Source organism: Pleurodeles waltl, chromosome 11 (genome assembly GCF_031143425.1).
Source record: "Pleurodeles waltl isolate 20211129_DDA chromosome 11, aPleWal1.hap1.20221129, whole genome shotgun sequence".
Lineage (NCBI taxonomy): Eukaryota > Metazoa > Chordata > Amphibia > Caudata > Salamandridae > Pleurodeles > Pleurodeles waltl.
The window spans coordinates 837,070,009-837,080,635 of NC_090450.1; positions in this window are offsets into that span (position 1 = coordinate 837,070,009).

The window sequence follows — 10,627 nt, forward strand, 5'->3', positions numbered from 1 at the left end:
GAGGCAGAGGCATCCGACCCCCAGTGGACCAGTGGGTTGGAGTGCGAGGGGAGTTCCACAGGGGAGGCACCTACCACTGGAGGTAGTGATTCCGAGACCTACTCCGATGGGGGCTCCCCGGCGGTGGCAGACCCTAGTGGCCACACCACTACAGTGACATCTTCCGCCACCCCCATTCCATCACCACCCTCCCTTCTGCTCCCCACAGAGTTGCCCGTGCCTGCTCACCCATAAAGGTGGGTGTCTCCTTCACCCCAGGCACCTCCTCCCCTGCCCCAGTCAGCCCTGCTGCCCTCACAGAGGAGGCTATTGACCTCCTGAGAACCATCTTTGTAGGGCAGACAACCATTGTCAATGCCATCCAGGTGCTGGCATCAGAGGTGCAGCAGACAAAAGCCTATCTGGATGGCATTCACGGTGCCGTGTCTGCCCTACAGAGATCTTTTCAGGCTCTGACCTCCTCTTGGACGGCAGCCAGTTTCCCTGACCATTCCGCCCCCCCTCCAACCTCCTCTACCCCTTCCAGCACCCTACTCCCTTCACCCGTCCAAACACACATTCAGACATGCAGTCAAGCACATCAACACACAAGAAGCACACTTCTAAACACAAGCACCACACTTCCCACCACAAGCATTTACTCAGCCAACAGACACATGCACACACAACAACATCCACTTCCCCCAGTGTGCCCACCTCTTCCGCCTCCCTGTCTGTCCCCTCTGCATCTACACTCTTACTGCACTCACCACAATAGCAGGCAGCCATACATGCACCCCATACACCACACCTGCACTCATCACAACTACTGTAGTTGACACATGCAGCACACTCACCAGACTTGCAGACACCCATACAACATACATCCACACTAGCTGCCTGTCTTCTCCCACTGTGTCCACCCCCTCCAAAAACACACAAACCCACCAAGACACCCACCCATCACACATCCACCACACCACAGCATACTGTCCATTGTGGCTGTGGATGCGCACTTCCAAATTTTCTGCTATCTTCAATGTTCAAAGTTCATGATAAGAAAGTTTTATTTGAAGAGAAGAGTGCTCAAGTGGTAAGACACCCAGCCACAGGGTGTGTGGGCTATTGCCTAAGAGAGGTCCCAGTCCATGTACGAAATGAAGAAAACCACAGCACATCTCAGGATCATAGTGAAAGCCATTTATTCCTTAGTGCTTTATCAGAAAAGCTGGCATCTTTAGATGCGATGCCACTCACAGATAATTCAGACGGGAGACCGGTAGCAGACTTACCATGGTCTCTGGACTCTCGTATTATCCATGCCACAATTTGTATTTTTGTCCTACATCCTGGAAAATTGGAGCTTGTTAATACATCTATATCCTCTATATCGTTAAAGCCTTGAAAACGTCAATGGTGATGAAACACGTGTCGGCTGTTTTCCTTCCACCATCAAAATTGTATTGGCTTTCAAACCACTCACCTAGTGTGTTTCATGTGATCAGGGGAACAGCTTTCCTGATAAAGCACTAAGGAATAAATGGCTTTCACTATGATCCTGAGATGTGCCGTGGTTTTCTTCATTACAGCATACTGTCCGGTCACCTGCACCCACTCCATGCACCCCTACACCACATACATCCACTGCTTCTGCCTCCACTCCCACACCCTCATCCAGGACCACCCCAAGTGCTCCGAAAAAAAGTTTCCTCTCCTGTGCTGACCTCTTCCAACCCACTGGCCCACCCCGTCTTGTCCCTAAGCGTGCACACATCCTTGCCCTTCATTCCTTCCACTTCACAGCCCACCCCTGTCCGCCCTTCACATTCCTGTGCCCCTTCCCCAGAGAAAAAAAAGGCCCAGGCAGAGCCGAGTCCATCTAGCTCCACCCGCTCAAAACACCCTCCCCACCTTCAAAGGACAAGCCCACACCCCATCCACCTTCCAAACGAAAGTCCAAGGCCCACCTTTGTCGCAAATCCCCACCCCCACCACCCACTGCCCCCATTCCGTGAGGTGCCTGGATGCCCCTTTGTTGCCCCATTAGGTGGAGTACTGTGCACTTTTGGGAGTCAGGTTGGGTCTGTTGTGGCCCACGGCACTTGTAGCCATACGGACAGGCCATTGGCCCTGTTTGAGGATTTGGCTCTGTGAACTTTACTAAAATATTTCTATGTGGCCTGTGTTTTGGCGGCACACTGTTGAACCCTGGTCTTTCGTTTCATTGTTTATGGGTGTGGGGCATTTGTATGTACTATGGTCAAGTTGGATTTGCCTTGTGTCGGGTAAGTACCTCTTGCTGTGGGGTGTATGACTTGTGCTGCTGTGAAGGGTTATGGGGGCATTGCTGGGTGGGTGGAGTGGGTAGGTATGTAGCTGTGCCCTTTCCTCCCTTGTTTCGTAGATTGCGGTACTTACCGTTGTCGTCTTTATCGGCGGTCTCGGTCGTGGAGGTATATGACAAGGAGCAGGGCTGGTATGATCTGCAGCTATTCATCCATGTCTGCTTCGGCGCATTGTGAGGGCCTCCGGTGAGTGTTTTATTCGATTTTGTTCATTTCCACCTGGCTTTGCGTGGCGGTGGTTCCTGCTCCGGAGCTGGAGGAGGACTGGTGGTTCATTATTTGATGGACGGGTTGGGCCTTTCCGTCGGCCTGTGGGCGGACTCTCCCGTTGTCGTCAGCACTGCTCTTCTGGCGGTGGGTGGTTTTCTGGATGCCTGTGTTTCGTTTGGTTCATTATTTGGCGGTCCGGACTGCTCCTCTGTTGGCGGTTTCTACCACCAGCGGCCCAGTACGGACTGCCGTGTTCATAATGAGGGCCTATATCTTTATTTGTAACGAATGGAACTGCCAATACATGTGCAACTGACAAACAATCGCCCAGCACATGCATGGGAGGGTGACAGAGGTGGAAGCAAAATGCAGGAACGTCGATCGTGGAGCAGCCAGTGGCTGGAGATATGTGTCAAGGGAGGCAAAAGGTCAGGCAGGGACCAGAGTACACCACTACAATGTCCTGAAAGTAGAGCAAGACAGGGACAACAATCATTGTAGGAGTCACAGATGCCAACTCAACACAAATGCACAGTAGGAACAGGTATCTAATGCAGATATGCAAGACCACAACCATATGGCCAGTATCAACACAAACATCAACACATACCAACCCTATGGTACCAACCTCACAGCACCCAGTGCCAGACCTGACCCCATACCCACTGCCACCAACATCAATGTAGCACTACCACCGAATGTTGACTCCCAAGATAGATGCTGCACAGATGCAACAACCCTGTGTGGCACACACATAGCACTTGAACTGGCAGCTCAGGGAAAATTGTACTTACACGTTGATGGCACTAGTGCACCAGCACAACAGCTGCCTGATTATAGGCCTGACATGTACACTGTGACTACCTAAGTCATGGGCACATGTGACACCCCCAACTCAGTCAGGGTAGAGCTTAAACCAATACCATCAGTGGTCACAGACAACAGGTGGTAGCAGGGACAAGGCAAACAGTGGTAGAGGCAACATACCAGACAGTTGACAAATACGTGCATCTCAGTTGAAGTACTTTCAAATCAGCTCTGCCCTGGAGTCAGCTGCATCCACATCATCCTCCTCTTCATCACTTCCCATGTCCCCTTCATCAGCCATTGGTACAGCTACCCCCTCCTCTGCATCCAGCAATGGGATGTGATGCCTCAGGCCCAGATTATGCAGCATGCCACAATGATCTGATACACCTTCTATGGCTTGTAGAGCAGGGCACCCCGCGAGATGTGCAGACACCGGAATCTGGCCTTCAGCAGGCCGAAGCACCTCTCAATGACCCGTCTGGTACGAACATGGACCTCATTGTAATGATCTTCTGCATCTGTAGTTGGATGCCTCGCGGGTGGCAGGAGCCAGAGCAGGCTGGGATAGCCAGAGTCACCTGTGTGCACAGAGGTAAGAGGCATGTCAAGACCGGGAGGGCGATAGGGCAGGGACACAAGAGTGCAGGGAGCTGAGGGGCACACATATGCAGGGGTACATACCGATGAGCCAGGCCCGGTACCTCATAAGTGGTGCCATCATGTGTGGGACGATGCTGTTCTGCAGGATAATGCACAGAGCCTAGGAACCTGGCTGTCACCTGGGAGATGATTTGATCTGCGAGACACACCACCTGCACATTAACCGAATTAAAGTTTTTTGCGCTTCCAATAGACCTGTTCACTCCTCCTGGGTGGCACCAGGGCAATGTGGGTGCCATCAATGGCCCCAATGACATGAGTGACGTGTGCCACTCTGTAGAACACAGACTTGGCAGTGTGCAATTCTGTATGTTGGGGGAACCGGATGTAGCTGCCTAGATGTTTGAGCAGGGCACATAGTACATCCAAGCACACCCGTAGGATGTCATGCTTCATCATAGGGTTTGCTCCTCGTCAGACTGGCGCTGAAACTTACTGATGGTATTATACCAAACCATGTCGTATAGCCCTCCCTAGGTAAGCAAAACTATACGGGAACGCGTCCTCGGGGTAGGTTCTCGAGCCGAGCTTGAATCTCCAGAATATGCTATAACAAGCTCAGTAGACGCTTGTTCCCATGAGGCCTTTTCCTTACTTAGGGAGGGCTACACCACATGTTTTGGTATACTACCATAAGTAAGTGGTTTACTTAGGTTTTTGACACATTGAGGTCTCTTTAAATAGCCTAGGAGAAGTGTTTTTTGTTTTTGTTATTTGGTCCTGACGAAGCTCCACCAGAACCCTTTGGACTTTTTAGGCGCAAAACATGTTGACCTACGGTGATGGTTGAGGGTAATTTCCACTTCCTCACCTTATCCTATTGGTAGAGTGATTGAGCATTATCTCTATTTCACTCCCCTTCATTTTTAACCTTGACCCAGACACTGCATGGCTCAATAAAGTATGGTGTGTTGAGGGGTTCTGGAGCCAATTTAATCTATTCCTCCTCTCTCTCTCCTATTCTGTCCAGAGGATTGAATCTAGTCCTCACCTACCACAGCACAGACCTCTAGTCAAGATCTCTGTTGGTGGGCCTGTCAGACATTGCAGCGCCAGTCTGACAAGGAGCAAACCCCATGATGAAGCATGACATCCTTTGGGTGTGTGAGGGTGTTTGCTTCTAGATAGCACAGTGCCTTGTGTGCTTCTGACACATATTCCTCATTGGAACAGAGTACTCAATTATATTATTCGAGTATTAGGGAGTGCATACACTGGACCATTAATCTCCCTGTCCCTCTTGTGTTAATACACATAGTACATCCCTCAGAATGTTGCTAAACATGGGCTGCGATATCCCTGCTGCCAGGCCCACTTTGACCTGGAAGGAGCCTGAGGCAAGGTAGTGGAGGACTGACAACACCTGCACTGTGGGAGGGATGGTATTGGGATGGCTTATGGCTGGTAACAGATCTGGATCCAACTGGGCCACCAGTTCCATGATGGTCGCACTGTTTAGGCGATAGGTCTGGATGAAGGGTGGTCTCCAGGGTGGCAAGGTCGACTAGGGACCTGTACACCTTTGCATTCCTCATCCTCAACCTTATACCATACCTGGGAACAGGAGAGAGTGGGTATTATGCTGTGCACTGTTGACTGTGTTGATGTGGCCACAGGCCACCAAAAGTCACCCATGATGCACTAACATTTCACCCTCAACACACATTGGACATGTAAAATAGCAGTCACCTGTCCTGCATGCAAGGGACAGGTGGAAGTGAGCTCATCCCACCGTCATAATACGTCATGGAGGTAGGCAGTCACGACCGCCGTACAACTCACCATTGGTTAACACTGTTGCCTATGGTAGGCAGGAGCCAATGGTGAATGCCGCCAGCGGTAGCGGTGATGTCCCCGGCGGCCGTGTCTGCTGTTTCATGTGCTCATGCTCACTTGACTCTTAAACCTCGTGCACTGAAGACCTCCACTGCATGTGCTGCTGTGTTCTGACTCTGGTAGCCAAGATTCCACGTCATGCAGGAGACAGGGCCCCAAACTTTACCCAGGAAGTGTTGAAGAGGCTCGTGGATTGGGGTCCTGCTCTGTATGGCCAGTTTATTGGGCACCAGAGCAGCAGGTGAGCCCAATGTCATTGTCCTGTATGTGAGTTGTGAGCATGGGGATGGGGGCCTTAGTGGGTGGCAGTGTGTCTGGAGCATGGCCATGGAGAGGAGCCTAAGGCTATGTTGGGTGATGACGTGAGGGTGTGGTAGTGTAATGTCCACTGCTGTCCCAGGGATGCCACTCTACATGACTGTGTCCTTCTGTCTGTGCCTCCCAAGAAGGGGATTTGGCATGTCATCCCACTGCAGAAAGTGGTGGGAGGACCTGAGATGCTGGGACCCGAAGACCCCAGAGGCCCAGCTGGAGAAGTCCTCCTAACGAGGGAGGGGTCCCTGTTGGACCCTGACCACACTAATGGCCCGCATATTGGCGGTGGACTACCCTGAGGTGGATGGGCGCTTGAGGGCAGCACAGCAGCCACATGGGGGTAGGTACTCACTCTTACTTGCTACATGCATTTCCATAGTGGCTCTGCGTGGGTACCATTAGGTAGCTGTGGCATGGGTGCATGGTACAATGATGTCCATTATGGGTGGAGTCCATCTGAGCAGGATTGGCATCACAGGTTTGGGTAATGCCATGCAGTCAGTGGTAGCAGGGCAGCTTCCTCCAATGTTGAAACTGTGTGGCCACCTACTAGCTAGATGTGCATGCCAGCTCATGGCAACCGGATTATTGGACCTGGGGTGTCAGGCCATTGTGATGTGTCCTTGCCAAACACTGTGCATTGGGTAGATCCCGGGACCTCAAAAAGTTGACAGGCACTGCATGTGTAGTGGGGTTAGGTGAGCCAAGTGGTCAGAGTGCTAATTGAGAATAACCAAGTAGGCCTGCCAACTAGCCCTGCAGGATTCTTTTGGGTGTGCAGTCCATCACAAGCCTGTTTCAACGGCCATGGGTAGAGGGCAGGTACTAAATAGGTGTGGCGAACATGCCACTCCTCATGTAGATGTTTGCATCAGTCAGACCATCAGCGGTTGAAATGTGCATTGTTGTGGTTTCCTCCATAGTGTTCCCTAGTTGTAGGATGCGCAGGGGTAGGCATAGTGTATCATGGCATTGTATTACGTGCTGATGTTCTACCTTGTGTAACTGTTGTGCTTGCATTGGCTGACTGCACCCTGTCTCTCTCTCTCCCTCTCTCTCTCTCTTTCTCTCTCTCCCTCCCTCCCTCCCTCCCTGTCCTCCTCTCTCTTTGTGTGTATCAGCATCATCTGGCATAGGAGAAGGGTCACCGGCAAGTGGGGAAACTGCAGCCCACGGGACCCAGGAGGCTAACACCAGCATAGCCGAGGGGACCATTGGGCCGGAGGGTGAGGGGATTGCCACGGGGAGACAGGATTGAGCAAACCATCTTCAGATTCCTCCTCTGGTGGCGGACTCCTGGCTCTCCCCTCACCAATCCTAGGCACACCTACTGACCCACATGCATCCACATCAACATCCACTGTATGCAAGGACAGACATAAGCACCACAGACGCCACCACCGCCATGCACACACACAACAGACAAATGCAGACATGACATCTATACCCTGCACTGACTCCCCACCACCTCCTCCCTCACAGCCAGTACACCACTCACACCTGCAGTCAGCACCACATCACTCACTGCCCCCTTCACATGTGCCCTCACTGCCACCGTCACCACATTGTCAGACCTCCCATTCATGCACCCCATGCACCACTGATGCAGACAGTACCACTGTCAACACACCCACATGCAACACATCCACCCAACCTGCAGACACCACCCCAACATACACTCACACATCCTCCCTGTCATCTCCCTGCATCACCTCCTCACCTCCTCCTAGTCCATCTAAACACCTGCACTTACCCACTCAACAGTCCCCCAGCATACACATTTCATCCATGTACAAACCTCAAAACCATACCTTCTCCCAAATGTCCTTACCCTGACCTCACTTGTGTTCCTGAAAAATATTTCCTCAGAGAGCTTTCCCTGTTCCCCACCACTGCCCCAGTACCCCTGTTCCCCCCAGCGTCTTGCTACCTATTTTAAGCCCCTGCCTTTGACCTCTCAGTCCACCACTGCCACTCAACATGCCCCTCCACCACCTGTCACTTCCACCCATGTAACGTCCACTTCTCCTCTTGCCAAACCCAAGCCCATGTCTGCTCCTTCCACTTCCAATGCCAGGCCCACTCCCTCCACTTCCAAGGCCAAGCCTACTCCCTCAACTTCCAGGGCCAAGCCCAAACCCCACACCCCAGCTAAACCACCCCCTCCAAGGGCAAGTCTAAGGGCACTCCCTCCAAGCCCAGACCAAAGGACACACCTTCAAAGCCCAAAGACCCCCCACCCCACCCCTGAGGTGCCTGCATACCACATTTATGCCCCTGCCCTCTGGAGGCCTGCACTTTGCAGTCAGGAGTCAAGTTGGGGCGTTACCTTGTGGCCAGTGTACTCGGGCACTGTTGGACCTTTGGACTGGCCTTTAGGTCTCTATGTTCATAGTTTTGTACACAGTTTTTTAATTTATTAATCATATGTGGCACAACACCGGTGGTATTGATGGTACCTACTGTAGGAGGCTGGCCTGGCTTGTAGTGGGTACCAGAGGTACTTACACCTTGTGCCAGGTCCAGTTATCCCTTATTAGTGTAGAAGAGGGGTTTCTAGCAGCTTAAGCTGGTAGAAGGTAGCTATGGCAAAGCAGCTTAGGCTGAACTAGGAGACATGTAAAGCTCCTACTATACCACTTATATCAAATGCACAATATCATAAGAAAACACACTACACAGAAGTACTAAAAATAAAGGTACTTTATTTTTATGACAATATGCCAAAAGTATCTCATTGAGTATCCTCAGTAAGAAGGTAAGTACTACACACAAGTTATATGTACACAAACCAAAATTAGGTAAGTAAGAGCAAGAAAGGTAATGCAAACAGTGTAGAATTACAATAGGTTGCAATAGGCAAGCATAGGTATAGGGGCAACACAAACCATATACTCCAAAAGTGGAATGCAAACCACGAATGGACCCCAGACCTATGTGAGCTTGTAGAGGGTCCGTGGGACTGTAAGAAAACAGTGAGGGTTAGAAAAATACCCCACCCCAAGACCCTGAAAAGTAGGAGTAAAGTGCACCTACTACACCCAGAGAGCACAGAAGTCGTGATAGGGGGATTCTGCAGGAAGAACAAACACCAGCAGTGCACTGACAATGGATTTCTGGACCTGAGTACCTGTAAGACAAGGGGACCAAGTCCAATAGTCGCGACAGTGTCCAGGGAGGGCAGAAGCCCAGGAAACCCCGGATGAAGGTGCAAGGAAGCTGCCTCCGGTTGGAAGAAGCTTGGAGTTCTGCAAGAAAGAAGAGGACTAGGAACTTCTCCTTTGGAAGACGGATGTCCCATGTCGCAATGAAGCTTGCAGATGTGTTCCCACACAGAAATACCGCAGACAAGCCTTGCAAGCTGCAAAGGTCACGGTAGAGGTTTTTGGGTGCTGCTGAGGACCAGGAAGGACCAGGATGTCGCCTTTTGGAGGAGGAGACAGAGGGGGCGCTCAGCAACTCAGAGAGCCCTCACAGAAGCAGGCAGAACCCCAGAAGTACCCCAACAGGCACTTAGAAGAAGAGTGAACCAGAGTCCACGCGAAGTCACAAAAGGGGGAGGACAACTCAGAAGGTTGTGCACTGCAGGGCGGAGTGCTGGGGACCCAGGCTAGGCTGTGCATGAAGGAAATCCTGGAAGAGTGCACAGAAGTCGGAGCAGCTGCAAATCACGCAGTACACAGCTTTGCAGTCTAGCGTGGGGAGGCAAGGACTTACCTCCACCAAACCTGGACTGAAGAGTCACTGGACTGTGGGAGTCACTTGGACAGAGTTGCTGTGTTCCAGGGACCACGCTCGTGAGGATGAGAGGGGACCCAGAGGACCAGTGATGCAGTCTTTTGGTGCCTGCGTTAGCAGGGGGAAGATTCTGTCGACCCACAGGAGATTTCTTCAGAGATTCTGGTGCACGGTGAAGGCCGGCTACCCCCAGAGCATGCACCACCTGGAAACAGTCGAGAAAGCCAGCAGGATTAGGCGCTACAATGTTGCTGGTAGTCATCTTGCTACTTTGTTTTGCAGGCGTCCTGGAGCAGTCAGCAGTCGATTCTTGTTAGAAGGTGAAGAGGGAGATACAGAGGAACTCTGGTGAGCTCTTGCATTCATTATCTGAAGAATTCCCCAAAGCAGAGACCCTAAATAGCCAGAAAAGGAGGTTTGGCTACTAAGGAAGGAGGATTGGCTACCAAGAGAGGTAAGAGCTTCTAACGTCACCTGCTGGCACTGGCCACTCAGAGCAGTCCAGTGTGCCCCCAACACCTCTGTTTCCAAGATGGAAGAGGTCTGGGACACACTGGAGGAGCTCTGGGCACCTCCCCTGGGAGGTACTGGCCAGGGGAGCGGTCACTCCCCTTTCCTTTGTCCAGTTTCACGCCAGAGCAGGGCTGGGGGATCCCTGAACTGGTGTAGACTGGCTTATGCAGAGATGGGCACCATCTGTGCCCATCAAAGCATTTCCAGAGGCTGGGGGAGGC